Here is a 25,391-nt window from a genome sequence, read left to right on the forward strand (position 1 = left end):
CAAGGAAGTGCGTCCAGGCAAAAAAAAAACGATTCGCCCCCCTGACTGCTGGGACCCAACAGCTGCATCTTCGCACGCAAAGGAAGTGCGTCCGGGCAAAAAAACGATTTTCCCCCCTGACTGCTGGGACCCACCAACTACATTTTCGCACGCAAGGAAGTGCCTGACAGTCGGGACCCACCTGGTCGAAGCGTACGTAGCGTTGTCATTCTGGTCGCGAACGTGTACGTACATATACACTGGTCGATGTAGAGGCGTGCACGTGTCATAGTAGAGGCGCGCACGTAGCATGTACACATACGTACGACAACCAGTGTGCAAGAAAGAAAATACGGGCACGTATGTGTACATACGGGCGTGGTCTCGAACGCCTACTCGCGCATACGTACGGCCAGGGCTCGTGTACATGGCGGGGTCGAAACGGAGAAACAACATCGTCGTCGTGTTCATGGGGAGCCAACCGGCTGGGTCGAAACGGAATGCGTTGTCGTGTTCATCAGGAGGGCTTGGACGGAACAGGGGATGGAAACGAGGCCTGGCGTATCGCAGAACGGAGGAAATGGCCTTGTGTTCGACCAGCCACATTCGAAACAGGATCCTGTTCATCGGGAGGGGTGTGGCATACCGCAAAACGGAGGTAACGGACCTCCTACGTTCGAAATGGGGGTCCTGTTGATTAGGAGGGGTGTGGCGTACCGCAAAACGGAGGAAATGGACCTTCTACGGTCAAAACGGGGGTCCCTGTTGATCGGGAGGGGTGTGGTGTACTGCAAAACGGACAAAACGGACCACCTACGGTCGAAACGGGGGTCGTGTTGATCGGGAGGGGTGTGGCGTACCGCAAAACGGACGAAACGGACTTGTGTTGGAGTGCTACGGCCGAAATGGGGGTCCTGTTCATTGGGAGGGGTGTGGCGTACCGCAAAACAGGACTCCACGGGATACTGTTCATCTCCACCGTCGACCTCCTCCAGTCTCCACGGGCTACCGTCGACCTCCTCCAGCCACCACGGGCTCCTGTTCATCCAGCCTCCACCGTGCGCTACTCCATCGGCTACTGTTCAACCACCCCTCCACGGGCACCCCTCCATCGTCTACTGTTCATCCAGCCCTCCACACCACGGGGTCCTGTTCATCCAGAGGCAACGCCACCGCTCACTGTTCATCCAACCCCCCGCCCCCCCGCAACGCTCACAGCATCCATCGCTTCAGTTCGCAGCAGTAGTGAAGGAATTGCTCGATCGGGTTCAGTTAACAGCCATCGATCGATTGCTCGGGTTCAGCAACGCGTAGCCTGCAGTGCAATCGCTCGGGTTCAGTTAGAGCCCAACACCTCGCTTGGGTTCAGTTAGAGCCAACGCCTCGCACACACGCTTGTACGTGTATGAGAGAAACGCGCATCGCTCGGCCCCTGACCTCCCACCGTAACTGGGAACTCCCCGAAATTTTCCTTGCCCTCGCTTCTACCATTGTTTTTTCCGTCATGGACGACCCAAAGAATTTCATGCAGCTGCGTCTCCGGCCCGCCCAGGACAAAAAGCCCATTTTGTCATGATTTTTTATCATAGAAGTAGGAGCCCACCACATCTATGATGATACCGGGCTTTGTCACAATTATCGTCATAGAAGTGTCATATGTATGACAGAAAAAATATCGTTCGGCCCAAAATGTCACGGATGTGTCTGTTTTTGTAGTGTTCAACTAGTGGATAGGGAAGGAAAAAGAGAAAGGAGATGCATTAATGGAGGTGGTGTAGTTAGCTAGGAGTAATGAAGAGAGAGAAGGGTAGGTAGAAGAGGGAGAGTAATGGGGGAAAAGTATTGAGGAAGAAGAGGAGTGAGAGAGGGAGGATGGGAGGTAGGGGAAAGGGAGGAGAGGAGATGGGGGAGAGGAGGATGGGTGGGTGGAAAAAGGTGGTGGGGTGCTGCGACTTAGCAGTAGCACGGGATCGAAAATGCGTTACTGATAAGAGCGTAACAGCAGTGCGCTTTTCTCACATGCGCTACTGCTAAACGGGGCCAACCATGTGGAGAATTTCAAAATTAGTAGCAGCAACGTGAGCAAAAAGCGCGCTACTACTACTGATGTAGCAGTAGCACGCACCGTGACCCCGCGCTGCTGCTAAACTTAGGTTCTTGGTTACTGTCTGTCAATTTTTGTAGCAGCGCGGTTTAGCCCTCACATGCTACTACTAAATTTGCATCAGTAGCAGGTTTTACTTGACCGTGCTACTGCTAATTAGCAGTAGCGCTTCTTTTTGTGGCGCGCTGCTGCTAAGATTCTGTGTATAAGGTTTTCCCTAGTAGTGGATACTTCTTGCCATTATTATTCATTCCTCGATTCCCGTGTTATTGTAACCGGAATGCTGACAAGTTTACTGTGATGTGCGAAATCAATACTCCTAGCAACTCCACAACTCCGTTGCTTGGTAGTTAATGGACAATAACTTCATTCTTCGCGTGTTGGTTATTGAATTATCATCCTAAGATTGATCATGCTACCTAGTCCATATTTCCTGGTGCACTCTCCGATCAAAGAGTTAGGATTGTGTCAATCCCCCGCCCCCTTGATCATATCGTCTTGCCCTGAAAAGCAAGATTGATCTCGAGCTTAGTAACATATCGATGGTTCGTGATTTTCCCAATACCTTCTTGGAAGTATCACCAGGTTGTTCCTTGGCTGTTATGTTGAGTTCGTGATCAGGCTGGTTTTCTTGTAAACCACCCCTTCTCCAAGAATCTTTGTTGGATACTCCTGGGCTAGTTGGTTAAGCTAAACAATAACTTGGAGAGTTGGGAGATAAAAGCTTGCCTAACTTAGTTCATTCCGAAGGGATATCTTTCTGCTTGTGTCTGTGTTGAAGAAAGATGATATCTTCATCGATTGATCCTCGTGACCAATTGTTGGATCTATTGTCTTGTCCAAACTTTGATTTGAGTGTGGGATCTCGTCAAATCAAATCAGAACCAACGATATTCGTAATATTTTCTTACTCATGGTTGTTTCCTCGAGCATACACCATTATATCTTTTGGGTCTGACCAATGCTATCACCTTGTTCACATAATTGTGGAATTCCACTTATATGGAAACCTGGATGAATTGTTGTTGAGCCCATCAGCAACATTTTTATCTTCTCCATGATTCATGTTGAACATTAAGCTAGTGTTGGAAACTTTTGAAAGCATTTCTTCATGCTAGCTCATGAAGCATATGTTCAGATGAAAGAAGTGACTTCCTCTAATACATGTGCATTTGATGCAAGTTGCCACCGTGAATTCGAGAAAGTCAATGTTGCTTCCCCTGGAATCATCCCAAGTTGGCCAAGCACGTGCAGAGTATTCTGTTGTCTGTTAGACTGATCATCTTTGTTCCATATGAATTCTGTAGCACACCAAGCCACTGATTGATTTGATCAAGGAGAAGAAGTTCCTTCTTAAGAGCATGCCTTATGCAAGGAATTTGATATCCTCGATGATGGTTCCCCACTTGAACTCGGTAGTGTTTTATTATAAGACTACTATGAGGTCATGCTTGTCTTGGACAACATGTCCACAGGTATGTAGCAGAACCCGCTCATGTTTTGGAGCTTGCTGTCGGAGTTCATTTCCTAGAATCTTGCAACACCATCTCGTCGATTTGTGTCGCAATCCTTCCTTTCAGACACGATGAGTCTGGAATGTCCTGACCCCAACCAGATCTGAATCTCAGGAAGATATGATTGTTGGAACATTTCCCAAGAACTATAATAATGGTCTCTCTGTAACCCGGTAAAGTGGATGTCGTGGCCAACACACCCAGCCAGAAGACCTATTACTGTAGCAGCTTGATTGAGGAAGTTGGCCACCTCCCCATAAGGATCTCGTAGGATTTAGTTCCGTACTTGTTCCTTATGGATTCTTGTGCTCCCGAAGTCTGACCTTTTACTTGATGCTCTAGATACCAAACCATAGCAATAAATGGGTGGAGAACATTAGAAGCAGAGTGCTAAATGTCTCTCGGTTGATCATCCAGATTTTGTTTCCTTGGCCTTGCCAAGGTGAAATCTAAGAAGGTGTTATCTTCCTTTGCATCTGCATTGTCCATCACTATTCGTCATGGTAGTATGACACTACTAGAAAAAAGGTTAGTAGCAGCGCGGGTAAAATGGCTACTAGCAGCGCGGGTACCCGCCTACTAGTATCGCGCTACAACTAATAGTTAGTAGTAGCGTGGGTTAAACCCGTGCTACTACTAACTTTGTTAGTAGTAGCGTGTGCCACCCACGCTACTGCTATTATGTACACGCGCTACTACTAATGAAACAGTAGTAGCATTGGTAAACAACCAACGCTACTAGTATCCTATATACTAGTAGCACTCAGTTTCCTCCCCACGCTACTACTAACTTATTAGAAATTAAAAAAATAAACCAGTACACATTATTACAAATACAAGATTTATAATAAACCAACATTAGAACACATCCAGTAAGAGCGTACATAATTGACATGGGCTCCTATTTCATGGTTAACTAGACACCGAAGCCAATAAATGAACCAAATCCCCATCATTATGCATTGGTACTCACAATTGACCACTTCAAAGAACATGCAAGCATGTATGTCATTAACAATTGCAAACATAAGTTTCTTTTTCTACAGTTGTTGTATCTACTATCACATAGTTCCTCATTCTACCTGTTCTCACTCCAATAATAAGAAAAATGAAAAAGAAAATAGAGATAATTTGCCGCAATTGCACTTCAGTGTCATGGATTCCGTCTGCTGCTTCAACATCTCATTATCCTGCAGCAATGGAATTTGCCCCAAAATTACCTTTTGCAACAACATAAGATTGCATTGAGATTTCAGAATTAAACATAGGCATATCTCATAGTTTAAAACAAAGGCACTCAACGAAAAAGTGCATAAATTGATAGAAAACCTTTGGCTAGAATAGCAACACAACACATGAGCTACGTTCGGTGGCGGAGCTCACTAATCGGTGGAGAAGGTTGAACTACCAAGTACATAGCAACACGACAGAGGAGCACCTATGTTAATGCTGCCCACACAGTTGATTTAACTCTTACTAGTTCTTACGAAATTTACCAAGTAATAACTATAATAATAAACGTGTCCAGACCTACTTTTCGGACTTAGGACTCCACATACTGCAGCCTATTTGCTGTAAGCAGTTTGCATCACTACTAAAACAGAACTGAGGTAGAAAGTTTGGTGATGATCAGATTAAGTTTAACCAACATTTCACAATTCACATTAGCAAAGATTAAAAAAAATCATATGACAGCCCAATCAATTCCTGCTTAACACTTGGAACAAAAAGCATGAAGATAAAACTCAGGAATCAGTAAGTCAGTAAGTTTACCATCGGTCATATTCGAAACATATCATACGCATCTTACATATTACAATGAAAGTGTGCATTATGCAGATCAACGGCCTAAGTGGATAATGATCTAGGACAGAATATGATTGAGCACTAGGAGCAAACACGCTGTAATTTTGAAGAACAAAGTAGTGTTCAAGTCCCCAATAGACTACAATCCCAGACAGGAATAGCGTTGTTCTTTCTTCAAATTACCATACACGAGGAAACAATGACAAGACTGGATTGTTTTAAAAAAAGGAAGAGGATGATTAAGTGGTTTTACTTCAGATCAACAACATGTCAAACAAATCACTCTACCAAGGGCACAACTATGAGGTAGGTTGCACCAAACTCTCATCGGAGAGAGGAATAAAAAACGAGAGAGAGAGAGAGAGAGATGACCTTCTATCGTGTGGGCAGTAGCAGGGTTGGAGCATCCACTCGCCTCGTCGTCCTCCTCTCACAGCAGCAGATTTTTGCTTGACAAGCACATAGGAGCACAAAACGCATGCATAAGGTAGCGTCAAGCACATGGCTGCATGTATAACAAAAGGAAAGGCAGCTCTCTTCATTTTCAGTTTCTAAACTAAATACAAAATGATTGTGAAATCTTACGCATAACCAAAGGAAAGCAGATTCGCAAAATCACTTGAACTTGCTTATACTACACATACAAAGTCCATTTTTTACTGTTAATATTGATGTTATAACATGTTCAGTTACAAAGATGCAAACTGCACTAGTGATTTCAAATTTTGCCATCAGCATGAGTCGAGTTGAGTTGCTAACTAACGAATGACAAGCACAGTGCATATACAGGGTAAATTTTATAAATACAGGTGGCCAACGTAATTTATTCAGTTTGAAACTCGTGTGTTGCAAAGTATTGTGGTTCATTTGTTCAAGAATATAGGTAAGTTGGATTGCAAGACCTTTCCTCTTCTCCTCTCTGAAAAAAATAATTACTTGCTATGGTGCAACAAGCAGCTGGAGGAAGGAGACGAACTGAGGGTAAGGGGAGAAGAGAAATGCTTACCTTTCCCCAGTTTGGAGGAGAACCATTGAATATGTATGAGCATTCAGGGGCCGACCAGTTTGGAGGAGAACCATTGAATATGTATGAGCATTCAGTGAACGCAGCCCCTATCCCCACACAAGCTCCAAGTACAACTGATGCCCAACGGGTTGTTGGGCTACCTGTATAAAATAACACAAGTCACAAACATGCATTAGACCATAGATTTAGTGACAATTACTTCACGAAGTGTAAATTTGAGTTCTTCTCAAAGTGTTTCTTTTGGCATATGCCAACTCTGAATAATTAACAAGTAAATAAGATTATAAAATTTGATAACATTCACGAAAAATGCATGAATAATTGCTAGGCAAACTAATAATTATGGATTATCAGGTGCAAAACAGACAATTCACATAGCCAAAGAAATTTTTTAATTGTTCCCTTACCAACATCAGATACACAGTAACAAGTTGCATTGTTTACTTTATAGAATTTGTGAAATCAAACTCATTCTGGATACAAATAAAAGGACTCCAAGTTATTCAATAGAATAGGATACAGGGAAACAATTTGAGATTAGCTGATAACAAGCATCACATAGACATCAATGGACAAGCCCCTAGAGTTCGAGAATGAAATTGACTTAGTATCAGAGTAATAGGCCACGGGTAGCCTAACCCGAGTCCCTGAGCATTCCAAGACATTGAGCCGGCTGCGCACCTCAAGCATCAAGGATGAAGTACCGCCTTTTGGAGGCCGGCTGGCTCAGGAGGCTGGCTACCAGAAGACGGCCAAGCACCAGAAGACGGCCCCAAGACGGGTCGACTCCTAGCAGGCGGCCTCAAGAAAGGCCGGCTCCTAGCAGGCGGCCCACAATGCCCGAAAAGTCTGTGCCCCCATTAAGAAGACTAGACAGGATGTGGCTACAGTGTAGCCCATCACCCCCTTATTCAGGGCTGGGTGCGGCCATAGTGCCCCGTACAGGCGGAGATCTCCGCACTGCGTGGCACTGTTGCCACTCCACCCTCAACGTCACCCCTGTCAGGCAGAGCCCTGTTCCCATGATGGCCTGTCGGTATGGCCTATAGGCGGCGGGCCCTACCAGGCAGCGAGAGCCCGGAGGGCGGCAGGGCCTGACCAGTCAGACCCGAGGGAGGCCAGTCTCTAGCAGGCGGCCTACTATCCCCCTCGGGGTTCGCGCGCCATTAACTAGAAGAGACGCGGTGAGGCTACAGTGACCTCCCGCCGGACGGCGGGACTGTAGCCACGCCCCCTGTCGGTGTCAAAACCGGCAGATCTCAGGTAGGGGGTCCCGAACTGTGCGTCTAGGCGGATGGTAACAGGAGACAAGGGACACGATGTTTTTACCCAGGTTCGGGCCCTCTCGGTGGAGGTCAAACCGTACTCCTGCTTGATTAATATTGATGATATGGGTAGTACAAGAGTAGATCTACCACGAGATCAAGGAGGCTAAACCCTAGAAGCTAGCCTATGGTATGATTATTGTTCGTCCTACGGACTAAAGCCCTCTGGTTTATATAGACACTGGAGAGGGCTAGGGTTACACAAAGTCGGTTACAATGGTAGGAAATCAACATATCCGTATCGCCAAGCTTGCCTTCCACACCAAGGAAAGTCCCATCCAGACACGGGACAAAGTCTTCAATCTTGTATCTTCATAGTCTTGGAGTCCGGCCAAAGATGATAGTTCGGCCATCCGGACACCCCCTAGTCCAGGACTCCCTCAGTAGCCCCTGAACCAAGCTTCAATGACGACGAGTTCGGCGCGCATACTGTCTTCGGCATTGCAAGGCGGGTTCCTCCTCCGAATAATTCATAGAAGGTTTTGAACACCAGGATAGTGTCCGGCTCTGCAAAATAAGTTCCACATACCACAATAGAGAGAATAATGTTTACACAAGTTCAATCTGCCGACGTATCTCGTGGCATGACGTCACACCACGGCAAAGCCTTTATTCGAATTGTTTTTACTATTCCACCTCGGCGCATTTAGCGAAGTGGTTTCCTTGGCGTGTCTTGTCAAAGCAGAGATCTTGTCCCCTTATTCCGGGATTCTCATTAATACGGGCGTGGGTAACCCAACCGCGCCCGTTGGCGCGCCCCTCCATCGAAGGCGAGTCCCTGATGGTCACGGGGACGGCTCTTGGTATTCAACCCCTTTATAATGAGACCAATGCCTGTTCCTTTTCTTCAATCTCAATCGAATCCGCCCCTCGCCTCAGTTCCAACACCCAAGGCTCCAGATTCAGGCGCTTCGGACCTTCGACAATGTCCGGCTCTGACTTACAAGGCCGGTGGATGCCTTCTTCCGTCACGGAAGAAGATGTGCTAAAGCTGAGAGATGCCAGGTATCTAACCGGCGAAATTTCGCGTAGGCTGCCTGCCCAAGGGCAAGTCATTCCTACTCCCGAGCCTGGTGAGAGCGTGATGTTCGTGTCTCACTTCCGTCGGGGTCTAGGCTTCCCGACGGACCCCTTCGTGAGGGGGCTCATGTTTTATTATGGGCTGGAATTCCATGACTTGGATTCGAAGACCATCCTCCACATCTCATCGTTCATTGTTGTATGCGAAGCCTTCCTCCGCACTACCCCTCACTTCGGATTGTGGCTCAAGACCTTCAACGTGGAGCCGAAGATGATCGAGGGGCGGCAGGCAGAGTGCGGAGGGGCAGTTATAAGCAAGAGGGCTGACACTCCATGGCCCGAGGGCTTTTTTCAAGAGGAGCTTGGTTTGTGGCAACAGGAGTGGTTCTACATCACCGCTCCCAGGGGCACCAGATGGGCGGCGCCACCTACCTTTCGCTTGGGCCCTCCACAACGGCTGGCGTCGTGGGTCAACAAAGGCCTTGACTGGGGGCCGTCCAAGGACGTACCAATGTTGCAGGGCCGTATTCGAGACCTCCAAGAGAGGGAGATCAATCTAGTTGTAGTGGCGCAGGCCATGCTGATTCGGCGCCTTCTGCCCTGCAAACGTCACCCCCTCCGCCTGTGAGAATTCAATCCGGAGGGACCGCGAGCTCCCCAACACTTCATGGGTGCGACGCCCATGGAGATGTATAAACCGTTCTTCTGATCACAAGAGATGTGTCCGGACTTGACTGAGGACGCATTTCTGAGCTGCAATCGCCCGGATACTCAAGTAAGTAGTGCTTTGCCCGGACATGCTATCCGTACATTTATCATAAACTTGCCCTTTAAAGAGCTGTCCCTTGAACAGGAATGGATAGCAAAAGCAAAACTAATAAGGTGTCCAGCCCCCCTCCCTAAGACCACGCCGGATCCTGTGTTAACCAAGATGTTGGAGGTTGCGCCTTCGGAAGAGGGCGAAGGGGGGAACAGGAAAGCTACTGCCTCCGCTAAGGAGGTTCTCAAGAAAGGGGGGATCAAGAATCCCTCCCTCCAGGGGGAGAAGCAGACCACTTCTAAAGATCCGGAGGCCAAGGCCTCAAAGCGGGGGAAGAAATCTTCACCAGAGGGTTCTGCGCTGGGAGGAGCCCCGGCTGCACTATTTCCCCAAGAAAATCAGCCCTCTAGCAAGCCGTAAGTAGAAAGGGGAGTTTTGTAACAAAGGACATCCATGTTTTTATTTCTGAAGATAAACAAAGTTATTACCTTGCAGTTCGGATCTCAGCCCTTCTCAGCAGAGCTCATCTTCGGGGGATCTTCGTCCGGAGATGATGGAGAGCGAAACGCCTCCATCTTCCGCACCGTCAGGTGGGGCGGACGACCCTGAGGTGTCATCGGGGAGGGTTTCCCCGAGTCCGGTGGGGCCGGAAGGTTCAGCACCAACTGGTGTACAGTCGGAGGAGCTGAAGGATCTGCTTGGGCGAGCGTCTATCTCAGAAGATCACTGTAGGTTAATGGGTACGGTGATTGAAAGGATTTCATCCGCTGAGAGCGGGTTGCATGAGGCCGTCAGAAGTTTACAGACGGGGTTTGAGGTACACAAAAATGATATATCTTTTGACAGTTTTGCATATAGAATGCGCCCTGTATAGATAGTAGCCCCTGAGACCCGGTACGTTGTCAAAAGCGACAGCGTGTCGAGGATCATAATCTCAGTTGTAAGATGTCTCCCTTCCTATATAGGTGGCGGAGCGTTCGGTGGCCAGACGGACTGATAGATTTGCCGAACTGAAGCGGCAACTTGACGTTGCGGATGCGGACATCGCGCTGGTCAATAAGCGACTTGACGAGTCACAAGGTATGTGGCTTCTCCGCGGACACCTGGTAAGGGAGCTTGACGCCTGTGCCTTACAACATGTATGCTTAATGCAGATGGTGCCGCTGCTATGGAGGACCTTCGGATAGAGCTCGCCCGAGCCAAGGAGCAAGCCAGAAAAAGTAATGCGGCTGCCTTGAAGGCGGCCGAAGAGCTAAAAGCCGAACAGGCTGCTCACTGCCAGAGCAGGGAGGAAATGGCCGAAATGGCCATGAAGCTGAAGGATGCTACCAACCGCTGCCAGTTTCTTGAAAGAGAACAGCGAGCGGAGCAAGAGGTCGTGAAGAAGGCCACCACCGAAGCCAAGGATGCCCGCTCCGCGATGAGAGCTATGAAGGAGGAGCTACGTCAAGGCGGGGATATTGCGGCTGGAAAGCCCTTTCTGCTGCGGAGGAAGTTCACGGATCCGAAGTATGCTCAGTTGGGCCAACTGTGGGGTGCAGAGGATGCTTATCTGAATTTGGCGGCGACTGCCGCAGACGCGGTCGCACACTTCCGAGGCCAAAAGGTCACGGAATGGAAGAGCTTTTTTGGTCGCAGTTCCATAGTCCAGAGCATCCACTTCCATTAACCGATTGGTTAGCCGAATGGGCTGAGCTGAATAGGTTGTCCGGACTTGCCATGAAGGACGTAGTGACTCATTTGTGGCCAAAAAGGCCCGAGCCGAAGAGTTACTTTAGCTTGGTGCAGCAGTTCCTTGATGCGGTGCCGCATACCGATGCAATGAAATAGTCGGCATGCATAGAGGGTGCACAGATGGCTCTCGCCCGTGTCAAAACATACTGCGCAGAGATGAAGGCCACCGATGTTGCATCCCAGGATTCAGACAGAAGCCGATTACCTGCCGAGCACTATTTTGAGGAAGTCCTGTAGGGCGCTCGTTCAATAGAGACGCAGTGCTCGAAAAATGTTATGTTCAAATGACATGTATGATTTGTGAAACCATGTTTCAAATATAATATACGGGCTTTTTATACTTGTGCGTTCAAGTGTTAAAATACCTCATGTGCGACCGTTAATGTATATGTGTATATAACCTGAAAGATGGCAGTCTTCGGCTTCAGCCCCCACGCACATAGTGCGGGGGTGTTTGCAAAAAAAAGTGCATTTTCACACTTAATCCAACGTCTTGGTCCTGTGAAGGAGGTGGTAGCGTAGCAAACTAGGCAACCGGACTATAATGCTTTATCACTTTCACTTAGCCTTAGGAGTTCGATGGTGGGGCTACTATATAGCCCCTCTCCGAATTTCGGGGCGCGTACGTGACCGAGAAATGGTCCTTCGTTAAAGCGGAGGAATTCTAAACATTCCGGTGGTCGATCGAGTGGTTGACGAGTCTCTCACTATATCATGACAGTCAGTTTTCGGCTTTCTCTACTGAGGTGCTCACCTGGACGAACCGGGGCACAATCGCAGTAGTTCTCCTGGTGCCGTGTTAGCCGATAGAGCGGAACGTAATGCCGCAAAACACAGGAGCCGGGCAAACCGAACATTTGACCAAAGACATGATTCGGAGCTGATGGATATAAGGCCTAACTCGAGACGCCGAACACTCCCTAAGGTATTTTGTCTTTATGAAAACGGGCAGAACAATGCCCTAAGCCCCTAGTGTCCAGGTACGCGCAAAAATTTCTGACACGGCCGATGCCAAAACGCCAGCCTCCTCCTCGGTTATAGTGAGAAACCGGGGGATGTGTATCAACAAGAGACAGTAAGAAAGATTTACGCAGGGTCTTAATCTGAAAAGAATCCTTGCAACGGGTCCCTACTGCACGTCTGCGCCTATGTCTCCGTTGTGCCGTATCCTGGACGGGTGTAGCATGGTGTTCATCTGTAAAAGAGAAGAACTTAGTTGAAAAAAAAGGATCATGCGAAAAATGTATAAACAGAGTATAATTGGAAAAATGAATAAAATTGAGCTTTATTGTCTCCTATTGTACATGCGTGCAGCCCCTTGTAAGGGGGTATGCGGCTAGTAAGCCCCTTGTTTATTTATGTCGGACTCGCCTAACCATGTCCGGGATCTGAATGACCTGTTTAGGTGCTTTGATCAGCAAAGCCGGATTAATGTGTGGCTGTCAAGGCAGTCTCACTTTCTTCCATATTCAAGGAACACTCGAGTTTTCCCTTTAATGAGATGATGCCACGTGGACCGGGCATTTTAAGTGTAAGAGATGCATAATGTGGTATTGCGTTAAAGCGGGCGAAAGCTTCGCGTCCCAATAGTGCTTGATAGCTACATTTAAATGGGGCGATGTGGAAAACTAAATTTTCGCGAAGGAAGTTGTCGGGTGAGCCGAACACAACTTCTAGTGGTAGAGAGCCCGTACAATGGGCACATGGGCCTGGCATCACTCCCCTAAAGGAAGTGTTGCTATGGCGTATTTTGGTTGGGTCTATCCCCATTTTGCGGATTGTATCCTAATATAGCAGGTTTAGATCACTGCCGCCGTCCATTAGGACTTGTGTAAATTGTAGTCCATCGATTATAGGATCTAATATCAGAGCAGTCCATCCTGCGTTCCGGATACTTCCGGAGTAATCCCGATGGTCGAAAGTGATTGGTTTTGACATCCAGTGTTGGGACTCCGCTGGGGTGGGCCGTGCGGTGCGTACTTTAATGGGCGCCGCTCTATTTTCTCCTGTTGTCACTTGAAGTGAGTTTACTGTTTTGACCTCCTGTGGGAAATTCCTTTGTTTTCCGGTGCTCTGCTTGTGGAGTTCGTCATCGTCCTCGCTTGGTGTGTCGAGCCCCTTGTAGTCGGCATTAAGTCGGCCAGACTGTTTGAAGACCCAACAATCTCTGTGGGTGTGGTTTGCAGGCTTCCCGGAGGTACTGTGGATTTGGCATATCTTGTCCAAGATTTTGTTTAGGTTGGATAGCTCGTCGCTGTTGTCCTTGAGAGGCAGTGTTTTGTTTTTCGGCCGAGAGCTTTTGAATCCGGCGTTGACTGCCGTGCTCTTTGGGCCATTTCCCTTAGTCCGGCGCTGGTCCTTGCTACGTCGTGGTTTCCCATTTCCATCCCTGACCTCGGATGTACTTGGGTCGCTGGTGCTGCATCTTGCCAGCCAGCTATCCTCTCCCACGCAAAAGCGGGTCATGAGGCTTGTTAGTGCGACCATTGTTCTTGGCTTTTCCTGGCCGAGGTGTCTGGCGAGCCATTCATCTCGAACGTTATGTTTGAAGGCTGCTAAGGCTTCGGCGTCCAGACAGCCGACTATTTGGTTCTTTTTGGTGAGGACCCTGTTCCAGAATTTGCGGGCTGACTCTCCGGGATGTTGAGTAATGTGCCTTAAATCGTCTGCATCCGGAGGGCGGACATAAGTCCCCTGAAAATTTGCCCGAAACGCATCCTCGAGCTCTTCCTAACTTCCAATGGTATTTTCTGGGAGGCTTTTGAGACAATGCCGGGATGGCCCTTTGAGCTTGAGGGGTAAGTATTTTATGGCATGGAGGTTATCTCCTCTAGCCATATGTATGTGCAGGATGTAATCCTCAATCCAGACTCCAGGGTCTATTGTTCCGTCGTATGCCTCTATGTTTACGGGCTTGAATCCCGCTGGAAATTCATGATCCAGCACCTCATCGGTGAAACATAAGGGGTGTGCGGCGCCCCAGTATTTGGGTGTGCCGTGATGTTTGAATACTCGACGTGTTGTATTGCTTTCTGGAGCTTGCTTTCTTGACCCATAGATGGACCTGACCGGGCCATCCTTTTTGTGAGGATCCTTATGTGGATCACGTGCCGGCTTGTGTGCGGCGCCGCTTGCCGCTCTTTGTTTGTCATGTGGTCGTCTATCCGACCGGGCGGCCTCTTTGTTCTTTGATTGTGGGGGCTCTACGGCCTCCTCGTCAAATTCGGGCAGTAGTTTGCGCCTCGGGTAGCTTTTTGCTTGGCGACTATCGCCGTATTTGTCTGCGGTCTTGAGTACTTTGCTCCATCTCATTCTGAGTACGTCTTCCGCTGTTTTGGGCTTCCGCTTATGCTTCTTCAGACTTCGTGCAGTGGCGACGAGCCTTTTGTGGAGGTTCTTCTGCTCCAACGATGTGTCCGGCGTGAGATCGTCCGGACTATTGTTTTCGCCGGGGACGGATTGCTTATCCAATTCATCCTGTTCGGATGGTTGCTCGGGGGCATGTTCGTCGTCCACCGGTTCCCCCTGCTCTATGGCTGGGTCTGTATGGGTGCTGTCGTTGTCGAGGCGGGACTTCGAGCGGCGCTTATGTCGCCGTTTTGACTGTTTTTCAAGGGAACTATCCTTCGCAGCGTCCCGGTGTTCCTCGTTATCGCTTCCTTTAGGTGTATCCACCATATATACATCGTGAGTTGAGGTGGCCATCCAGTGCCCTGTAGGCGCTGGTTCTTGGTCGTCTCCAGCATCATCGTCCATACCGTCGATGTCTTCGGAGTCGAAGTCTAGCATATCAGTTAAGTCATCGACAGTGGCTACAAAGTGGGTGGAGGTGGGTGGGCGTTGAATTTCTTCGTCGTCCGCATCCCAACCTTCCTGACCATAGTCCGGCCAGGGCTCTCCTGATAGAGAGAGAGACTTCAGTGAATTCAGGATGTCGCCAAAAGGCGAGTGCTGAAAGATGTCCGCGGCGGTGAACTCCATGATCGGTGCCCGATCGGGTTCGATTGGCAGGGGCACGGGAGGCTCTGGGTCCGGAAAGGAGTCCGGCACCTTGGAGTCACGAGCTTTACAAGGGATAGGGTTGGTATTTGGCTCTATCGCCATAGAGGTAGCAGCCCCCAAGGCGGTGTCCAGCCACCCATCCTCGATCGGCGCAGTCGGCTCCGAGCTAAGCGTCGGAGCGGACTCTTGTGCGGCATCCAGGGCACTGTCCGGCAGCAAAGCTAAATCAGGCCCATCATGACAGTGCGGCGCGCTAGGCCGTGGCTCGAATCCATCGAAGATCAAGTCTCCGCAGATGTCAGCCATATAGTTCAAACTTCCAAATCTGACCTGACGGCCAGGGGCGTAGCTTTCGATCTGCTCCAGATGCTCAAGTGAATTGGCCCGCAGTGCGAAGTCACCGAATACGAAGATCTGTCCGGGAAGAAAAGTCTCAGCCAGGACCGCGTTGTTGTTGACTATCGAAGGAGCCATCGGGCCTATAGATGACGACACAGAGGAACTCTCAATGAAAGCACCAATGTCGGTGTCAAAACCGGCAGATCTCGGGTAGGGGGTCCCGAACTGTGCGTCTAGGCAGATGGTAACAGGAGACAAGGGACACGATGTTTTTACCCAGGTTCGGGCCCTCTCGGTGGAGGTAAAACCCTACTCCTCCTTGATTAATATTGATGATATGGGTAGTACAAGAGTAGATCTACCACTAGATCAAGGAGGCTAAACCCTAGAAGCTAGCCTATGGTATGATTGTTGTTCGTCCTACGGACTAAAACCCTCCGGTTTATATAGACACCGGAGAGGGTTAGGGTTATACAGAGTCGGTTACAATGGTAGGAAATCTACATATCCGTATCGCCAAGCTTGCCTTCCACGCCAAGGAAAGTCCCATCCGGACACGGGACGAAGTCTTCAATCTTGTATCTTCATAGTCTTGGAGTCCGGCCAAAGATGATAGTTCGGCTCTCCGGACACCCCCTAGTCCAGGACTCCCTCACCCCCCGACCAAGCATGCGTCATTAGCATTGCGGCCACAGTAACAAGCAGCCAGCAGGACCCGCAAGTGGTGGAGGCGGCCTGTTGGCTCCATAGCCGACCGGTCGGCGGGGCCCACCAGGCGGCGGGCCCCAGCAGCCGGCGGAGAAGCCTGCGACCAGAGACGCTGACAGCCGGGCCCTACACCTGGCCAGATTACCATTGTACCCCTGGGGGGTAGGCCTATATAAACCCCCCAGGGCATCCATGCAAAGGGTTCCCAACCGGTTAGACCTAGACTCACCCATAGAGAGAGGAGAGAGCTAGCCCTACCTTCTCCTACCTCTAGCATACAGCTCGAGGAGCACCTTTGTATTCACTAATGCTTTAAGTGATCATGCGGAGACCGCGCAGAGCAGACTAGGGGTGTTATCTCCTAGGAGAGCCCCAAACCTGGGTAAAGTGCGCCGGCGTTCATGTCTACGCCTCATCCCGCTTCCAGGCACCGGCGAAGTTCTACTCGCTCCCACCATGATAAGCCATCCTTTGGCATATATGGCACCCAACTCCCGACATTTGGCGCCCACCGTGGGGCAAGGTGCACCGTCTCCCGGAGACCTGTTCTGGACGGGAACCTTCTTCCTTCCCGACGAACACAGCCAGCATGACACGCTAGATGGCGTCTATGCCGATGCGTTGCACGACGCGGAGTTCGTCTACGCAGCAAGATGCCTCGCTACTCTTGTTGGCGAGATTCACCTCTCCGACGAGCCTGTATCTGATCCGGGCACAGACGGCCCTGAGAGCCGCCTCGTCAGCCTCCTTGACCAGCTCCACGTCGTCAGCGAGCCTACTGTGGACTTGGAGTTGGTTGGCTCCACCGACCCGATGCTTGTCGACTCTGACACGGTGTCGCTTGACGCTTCCCCACCAACGTGGTGGTCTACGACGAGCCGCTCCCTCGCGGGGATAGTGGCGGCAGCACCATCACAGAGGTGCTCGTCCTCACCCACGGCGAGCACTCTGGCGGAGGTGGCCAGGATCCGCTGCTAGCGGCACTACGAGACCTGGCCGCACCCATACCCGAAGACGCTGATGGCGAAGCGCTGGAGGAGCACCACAAGGCGCTTTTCGACAGCGCGTAGAAGCTGGCCTCGATGAGATGCCTCTCTAAGGCCTACCAGCGTGAAGTTGATCGTGCCATCGGCGGTACATCGGCTGATGGCGAGCCCAGCCGCGTGGGCTTTGTCCGGCAACACGCGCCATCGCCAGCATGCAGGGGGACGACCTCCTGACTTACGCTACGCCTCAAGAGAACATACGAGCCACCAAGGCGGCGACGGAAGAGTTGGAGCACCTGGAGGGCAACGAGCATTGTTGCATGATGGGCCGCGTGCAGCAGCTCCTTGACGCAGCCGCCACACAGCAAGAAGCCGGCCGCCGAGCGGCGGAACCCGGCCCGCAGAGCGGCGGAGCCTGGCCCGCGGGCTGAGAATTAGCCGCCTCGCTGAGAACATGGCGCGACCTCCCGGACGCCGACAGGAAGGAACCAGGGGCGACAAGACAAGGAGCCGGCTGCTAGCCGCACTCGGACTCACATCACCATCGAGCGCACCCAAGATGAACGCCCACGAGTGGTGGAACGACCAGGCGACTATCGGCCTCCCCAACGCAGAGAGAGGCGTGTGTCTTTGCCGCCTGTTGATCATCCGAGTCTTGGAGGCCAGCTTGGCCCCCGGGAAGGAATCGGAGAGAATGATGCACGCCACCGGATCGATCGTCTCAACTGATCCCTAGCGCTAGAAGAAGAAGACGCGTTGGGCCCGCCTTGCTTTGGCTCCCGCATCCGCGATGAGCCTTTCCCCAAAGGGTTCACACTCCCAAGAGATAAACCCAAGTACACTGGCTCCGTGAAGCCGAAGTACTGGCTGGTCGACTACTCCACGGCCGTCAGCATAGCAAACGGCAACAAGTGTGTTGCTGTGAAGTACGTTCCGCTCATGCTGCAGGTCACAGCCCGGACATGGCTGAACAGTCTGAAGCCCCGCAGCATCAACATCTGGGTTGATTTCACCGAAGACTTCGTCCGCAACTTCACCAGCACGTACAAGCAGCCTCCCAAGCCTCGCCAGCTCTCCTTGTGCGTCCAAGGCTTCAAAGAGTTGACTCGCCACTACCTGACGCGCTGGGCCAAGCTGCACAACTCCTGCAAGGGCGTGCACGAGGTGCGGGCCATCGAGTATTTCACTGCCGGGTGCCGAGAAGGCACCCTCCTCAAGCACCAGCTTTTCTGCGATGAGCCAGCAACCCTCGACGAACTGCTGATCATAGCAGACAAGTACGCTATGGACGACTCCTCCATGAAGGCGGAGATCCAAGTTGACACATCTGGCAAGGTGGCTCCGCAAGCTCCTCGGACCCCAGCTGGTGACACCAGTCGGCGCCAGCAGCAAAACGACAACAAGCGCAAGACCATGCAGCCGGCTTCCACGAGCCGGCAGGTGGTGACAATTGAAGACCAGCAGCCGGAACAGCCTCCTCCCAAGCGTCAGAAGGGCGGCAAGCCCAACTGATTGCCCACCTTCTCGTACGAGCAGACTCTCGATGCACCCTGCAAGTTTCACAGCGGCGTGAAGCCGTCCAACCACACCACTCGAAAATGCCACTAGCTCACCAGGATCGCCAAGGGATATGGACTCCAGCCTCCTCCGCCTGTCGGCCCGCCGCCTCCTCCTCCAAAGTAGCCGGCAGTTCGGCCAGCCGGCGCAATAGAAGATGAATATCCTGAAGAGCATGGAGCTTATGTCGTGTTCACCAGCATGGCCGATGATAAGGACAACAGACGACAGTGGCAACAAGAAGTGCATGCAGTAGCATCAGAGACCCCCGAGTTCATGCATTGGTCTGAGAAGCCTATCAGTTGGACCAGGGCCGACCACCCGGAGGTGATGCCCTCCCCTAGTTCTTATGCCCTGGTCTTGGATGCCACCTTTGAAACAGAGAGGCGGGCTGCTCGCTTCTCACGGGTTCTGATATATGGCAGCAGTAGCATCAACATCCTGTACCGAGACACTATGGAGAAGTTGGGAATCAAGCAGAGGCAGCTTTAGCCCAGTCGGACTGTATTCCATGGCATAGTTCCTGGCCTTTCTTGCTCACCAATCGGCAAGACTCAGATAGATGTCCTCTTCAGAGACAAAGATCATTTCCACCGAGAGCCAGTATGGTTTAAGGTGGTGGACCTTGGGAGCCCCTATCATGCGCTGCTTGGTCGACCTGCCCTGGCCAAGTTCACGGCGGTCCCCCACTATGCCTACCTCAAGATGAAGATGCCAAGCACCAACGGAATCCTAACCATAACTGGCGACTACAAGAAGTCGTACGCCTGTGCAGCAGACAGCAGCCAGCGAGCCGAGTCCCTCGTGATCGTGGCAGTAATGCGGCTCCTTGACCAGGTTGTGGTAATGGCAGGCAAGCAGCCAGAAATGTCGCCAAATCCCAAGGAGTCGGAAGCTGAGGGCTCATTCAAGCTAGCAAAAGAAACAAAGAAGATACCCTTGGACCCGGAGCACTGGGAGAGGCACGCTGTCATTGGCGCAAACCTTGACAGCAAATAGGAAAGCGAGCTCGTCGATTTCCTCCGTGAGAATCGGGACATCTTTGTATGGTCTCCTAAGGACATGTTGGTTGTTCCGACGGATTTTGCCGAGCACAAGCTACATGTCCGACCTGATGCCAAGCCCGTCAGGCAGCCCTTGCGCCACCTGTCAGAGAAGAAGAGAAGAGTCGTTGGAGAAGAAATAGCCCGGCTTCTAGCAGCCGGCAAAGTGTTCTTCCCGGAATGGTTAGCCAACCCACTCCTTGCGCTGAAGAAGAATAAGCCGTGGTGCATGTGTATTGATTACGCCAGCCTCAACAAAGCTTGCCCTAAAGATCCATTTGCTTTGCCAAGAATTGACCAAGTGATAGACTCCATAGCCGGATGTGAGCTGCTGAGTTTTTTGGATGCATACTCCGGGTATCATCAGATCAAGATGAACCCGACCGATAGGCTGAAAACCGCCTTCATCACACCATTCGGAGCCTTGTGCTACCTGACCATGATGTTCGGCTTGAGGAATGCTGGCGCCACATTTGAGAGTTGCATGCAGAAGTGTCTCCTCAAGCAACTCGGCAAGACCACCCACGTCTATGTGGACGACATTGTGGTGAAGACAGAGAAGCATGACACCTTGCTAGAGGATCTCAAGGAAACCTTTCAAAACTTTTGCCGTTTTCGGATCAAGCTCAACCCGGAGAAATGTGTCTTTGGAGTACCAGCCGGCCAGCTTCTTGGTTTCCTGGTCTTAGAGAGCGGCATAGAATGCAACCCTGTGAAGATCAAAGCCATCGAGAGGATGGAGGTACCTACCCGACTGCTAGATGTGCAAAAATTCATCAGCTGCTTGGCATCCATCAGCCATTTCATCAGTGCCATCGAGAGGATGGAGGTACCTACCCGATTGCTAGATGTGCAAAAATTCATCGGCTGCTTGGCATCCATCAGCCGTTTCATCAGTCGGCTCGGCGAGAAGGCTCTTCCCCTATACCATCTCATGAAGAAGACCATTTTTTCGAGTGGAACGACAAGGCGGACGAGGCCTTTCTCTAGCTCAAGAAGATGTTGACCACTCCGCCTGTCCTGGCGGCTCCGATAGCTAAGGAGCCCATGCTCCTCTACATCGCCGACACCAGCCGGGTGGTCAGCATAGTCATAGTTGTGGAGCGCAAGGAAGATGGCAAGGCATTACCAGTCCGGAGGCCGGTGTATTACCTGAGTGAAGTACTATCCGCCTCCAAGCAGAACTACCCCCACTATCAGAAGATCTGCTACGGCATGCATTTTGCTGCCAAGAAGCTGAAGCCAAACTTTTAAGAGCACCCAATCACTATTTTCTGCACTGCTCCACTTGCCGAGATCATTGGAAGCTGAGATGCTTTGGGCCGAGTGGCCAAATGGGCCATAGATTTGGACCCCTACACCATCTACTACCAGCCTCGCACCGCCATCAAGTCCCAAGCACTGGCCGACTTTTTCGTCGACTGGGCCGAGACCCAGTACCTACCACCAGTGCCGGACTCCACCCATTAGCGGATGCACTTTGATGGTTCCAAGATGTGCACCGGTCTGGGAGCCGGCATCTTCCTCACCTCTCCCAAAGGCGACAAGCTCAGATATGTGTTGCACATCCATTTCTCCGCCTCCAACAATGTAGCTGAATACGAGGCACTCGTACACGGGCTCCGGCTTTCCAAGGAACTCGACAGTCGCCGGATCCTGTGCTATGGTGACTCCGACTTGGTGGTCCAGCAGTCGTCAGGCGACTGGGACGCCAAGGATGCAAACATGTCAAGCTACCGCTTCCTCGTCCAGCAGCTCAGTGGATACTTTGAAGGGTGCGAATTCCTCCATGTGCCAAGAAATAACAACGAGCAAGTAGATGCCTTGGCACGAATTGGCTCCACCCGGCAAGCAATACCAGCCGGCGTCGCACTACAACGCCTCCTCAAGCCGTCTGTCAAGCCGTCACCAGAATTAGACTCCATCTTCGTGCCGGCTCCCCCCCAAGTAGTCGGATCTGACTTGAGGATCCCAGTAGTCGGCAGGGAGATTCCAGCAGGCGGCTCGGGGGCTGCGGCAGTCGCACCCGGCCCGGGCACTGCAGCAGTCGGACCGGGGACTTCATCGACACAACAAGCGGCAGCCGACTCCAACCCACCACCTCCCAGCCTAACCGCCCTCGTGCAAGTTGCAGTTTTGGTAGTCGAAGAAATAGCAGCACCGTCATGGGCGCAACCCATCCTCAACTTTCCGGTGAACAAAAAGCTGCCGACTGATGAGATCTCGGCCCGGCAAGTGAAACATCGGGCAGCAGCATACACCATTGTCAACAGAGAGCTGGTGAGGCACAGTGTCATTGGTTTATACCAGCGCTGTGTGGAGCCGGAGAAAGGCCAAGCAATCCTCAAAGATATCCACCAAGGCGAGTGTGGTCACCACGCGGCTTCAAGAGCACTTGTTGCCAAAGCTTTCCGCCATGGGTTCTTCTGGCTGATTGCTATAGAAGACGCCAATGACTTGGTCCAGAAATGCAAAGGGTGCCAGAAGTTCCGCTCCAAGCCGCACTAGCCGGCTTCTGCACTCAAGACCATCCCCATTGCATGGCCCTTTGCAGTCTGGGTGCTGGACAAGCTGGGACCATTCAAGACAGCACGTGCCGGCATGACTCATTTGCTTGTCGCTGTAGAAAAATTCACCAAGTGGATAGAAGCATAGCCTATCAAGAAGTTGAATGGTCTGACTGATGTGACTTTCATTGCAGATATCACCACTCGGTACAGCATACCACACAGCATCATCACTGACAACTTCACAAACTTTGCCAAAGGCGCCTTGGCTCGTTTCTGCGCGACACCGGGCATCCAATTGTACTTAGCGCCCGTTGCCCATCCGCAGTCAAACGGCCAAGTGGAGCGAGCAAACAGCCTCATTTTGTCCGGCATCAAGCCCCGATAGGTCGAACCTCTAGAGCGCTTGGCCGGTTGTTGGCTCGATGATACGTCTCCGTCGTATCTACTTTTCCAAACACTTTTGCCCTTGTTTTGGACTATAACTTGTATGATTTGAGTGGAACTAACCCAGACTGACACTGTTTTCAGCAGAATTGCCATGGTGTTGTTTTATGTGCAAAAAACAAAAGTTCTCAGAATGACCTAAAACTCCACGGAATATCTTAGAATAAATAATAAAAAATCCTCGCCAAAGATGAGACCAGGGGGCCCACACCCTGTCCACGAGGGTGGGGGCGCGCCCTACCTCATGGGCCCACTGGAGACCCTCCGACGCCAACTCCAACTCCATATATTGGCTTTCGGGGAGAAAAAATCAGAAAGCAATCATCGTGTTTTACGATACGGAGCCGCCGCCAAGCCCTAATCTCTCTCGGGAGGGCTGATCTGGAGTCCGTTCGGGGCTCCGGAGAGGGGGATTCGTCGCCGTCGTCATCATCAACCATCCTCCATCACCAATTTCATGATGCTCACCGCCGTGCGTGAGTAATTCCATCGTAGGCTTGCTGGACAATGATGGGTTGGATGAGATTTGTCATGTAATCGAGTTAGTTTTGTTAGGGTTTGATCCCTAGTATCCACTATGTTCTGAGATTGATGTTGCTATGACTTTGCTATGCTTAATGCTTATCACTAGGGCCCGAGTGCCATGATTTCAGATCTGAACCTATTATGTTTTCATGAATATATGTGTGTTCTTGATCCTATCTTGCAAGTCTATAGTCACCTACTATGTGTTATGATCCGGCAACCCCGAAGTGACAATAATCAGGACCACTCCCGGTGATGACCATAGTTTGAGGAGTTCATGTATTCACTATGTGCTAATGCTTTGTTCCGGTTCTCTATTAAAAGGAGGCCTTAATATCCCTTAGTTTCCAGTAGGACCCCGCTGCCACGGGAGGGTAGGACAAAAGATGTCATGCAAGTTCTTTTCCATAAGCACGTATGACTATATACGGAATACATGCCTACATTACATTGATGAATTGGAGCTAGTTCTGTGTCACCCTATGTTATGACTGTTACATGATGAACCGCATCCGGCATAATTATCCATCACTAATCCGGTGCCTACGAGTTTTCCATATACTGGTTCTCGCTTATTTACTTTTTCGTTGCTACTTTTACAATCACTACAAAATACCTAAAACATTACTTTTGTTGTCTTTACTTTTGTTACTGTTACCACCACTATCATATTACTTTGCTACTAAACACTTTGCTGCAGATACTAAGTTGCCACGTGTGGTTGAATTGACAACTCAGCTGCTAATACTTGAGAATATTCTTTGGCTCCCCTTGTGTCGAATCAATAAATTTGGGTTGAATACTCTACCCTCGAAAACTGTTGCGATCCCCTATACTTGTGGGTTATCAAGACCTTTTTCTGGCACCGTTGCTGGGGAGCATAGCTCTATTCTTGGACTCATTTGGGACTTATATCTGCTGGACACTATGAAGAACTTGAAAGACAATCGAACTACTATTTTTCCCTCAACTACGAGGGGAGGTAAGGAACTGCCATCTACCTCTGCACTAGATTCTCCTTTCGTTATAAGTAAGCTTGCGACACCTAAACCTGCTACTGCTATGCATTCTGATATGTCACATGTTATTGATGATGCCACTTCTGCTATGCATGATACTTATGATGAAACCACTTCTATGCTTGATACTACTGTGCCCCTTGGTGAATTTCTTGATGAACAAATTTCTAGGTCTAGAGAAAGAGAAATTATTGAATCTGAATACGATGATGAGAGTGATGATGAGAATATGCTTGCTATTCCTGAGGGTTATCTTTTTGATGCGGAATCTTCTGCAGCTATTTTTGCTTGCCAGGATAGATTCGAACTTAAGAGGCTGCTAGTTAAATGGAGTAAAGAATCTCTTAGAGATAGAATGAGACCCGTCCCTGCTTTTGCTACTTCACCTATCTGTGTTCCCGATAAGGATTATTATGAATTTTCTGTTGATCCAGACATAATTACTTTGGTTGAATCTGATCCTTTCTATGGCTATGAATCTGAAACTGTTGTGGCACATCTTACTAAGTTAAATGATATAGCCGCCCTGTTTACTAATGATGAGAGATCGCGCTACCTTTATTTACTCAAAATATTTACGTTCTCATTAAAGGGTGATGCTAAGATATGGTTTAATTCTCTTGATCCTGGTTGTGTGCGTAGTCCCCAAGATATGGTTTATTACTTATCTGCTAAATATTTCCCTGCTCATAAGAAACAAGCTGCTTTGAGGTAAATATACAACTTCGTGCAAATTGAAGAAGAGAGTCTCCCACAAGCTTGGGGGAGGCTTCTCAAGTTACTTAATGCTTTGCCTGATCATCCTCTTAAGAAACCTGAAATACTTGATATCTTTTATAATGGACTAAGTGATGCTTCTGGAGATTACCTGGATAGTTGTGATGGTTCTCTTTTTAGGTAAAGAACACCGGATGAAGCTGAAATTCTATTGAATAATATGTCGACAAATGAAAATAATTGGGCACCTCCTGAGCCAACTCCCGAGCCAG

At 50.1% G+C, this 25,391-nt stretch overlaps 1 pseudogene; it reads right to left on the reverse strand.

The window, feature by feature from the left end:
• Positions 1–6,134: 6,134 nt before the first annotated feature.
• LOC123191691 (uncharacterized) overlaps positions 6,135–25,391 on the reverse strand; it is a 49,548-nt pseudogene continuing 30,291 nt past the window's right edge.

This window comes from Triticum aestivum, chromosome 2A (genome assembly GCF_018294505.1).
Source record: "Triticum aestivum cultivar Chinese Spring chromosome 2A, IWGSC CS RefSeq v2.1, whole genome shotgun sequence".
NCBI classification, from domain to species: domain Eukaryota; kingdom Viridiplantae; phylum Streptophyta; class Magnoliopsida; order Poales; family Poaceae; genus Triticum; species Triticum aestivum.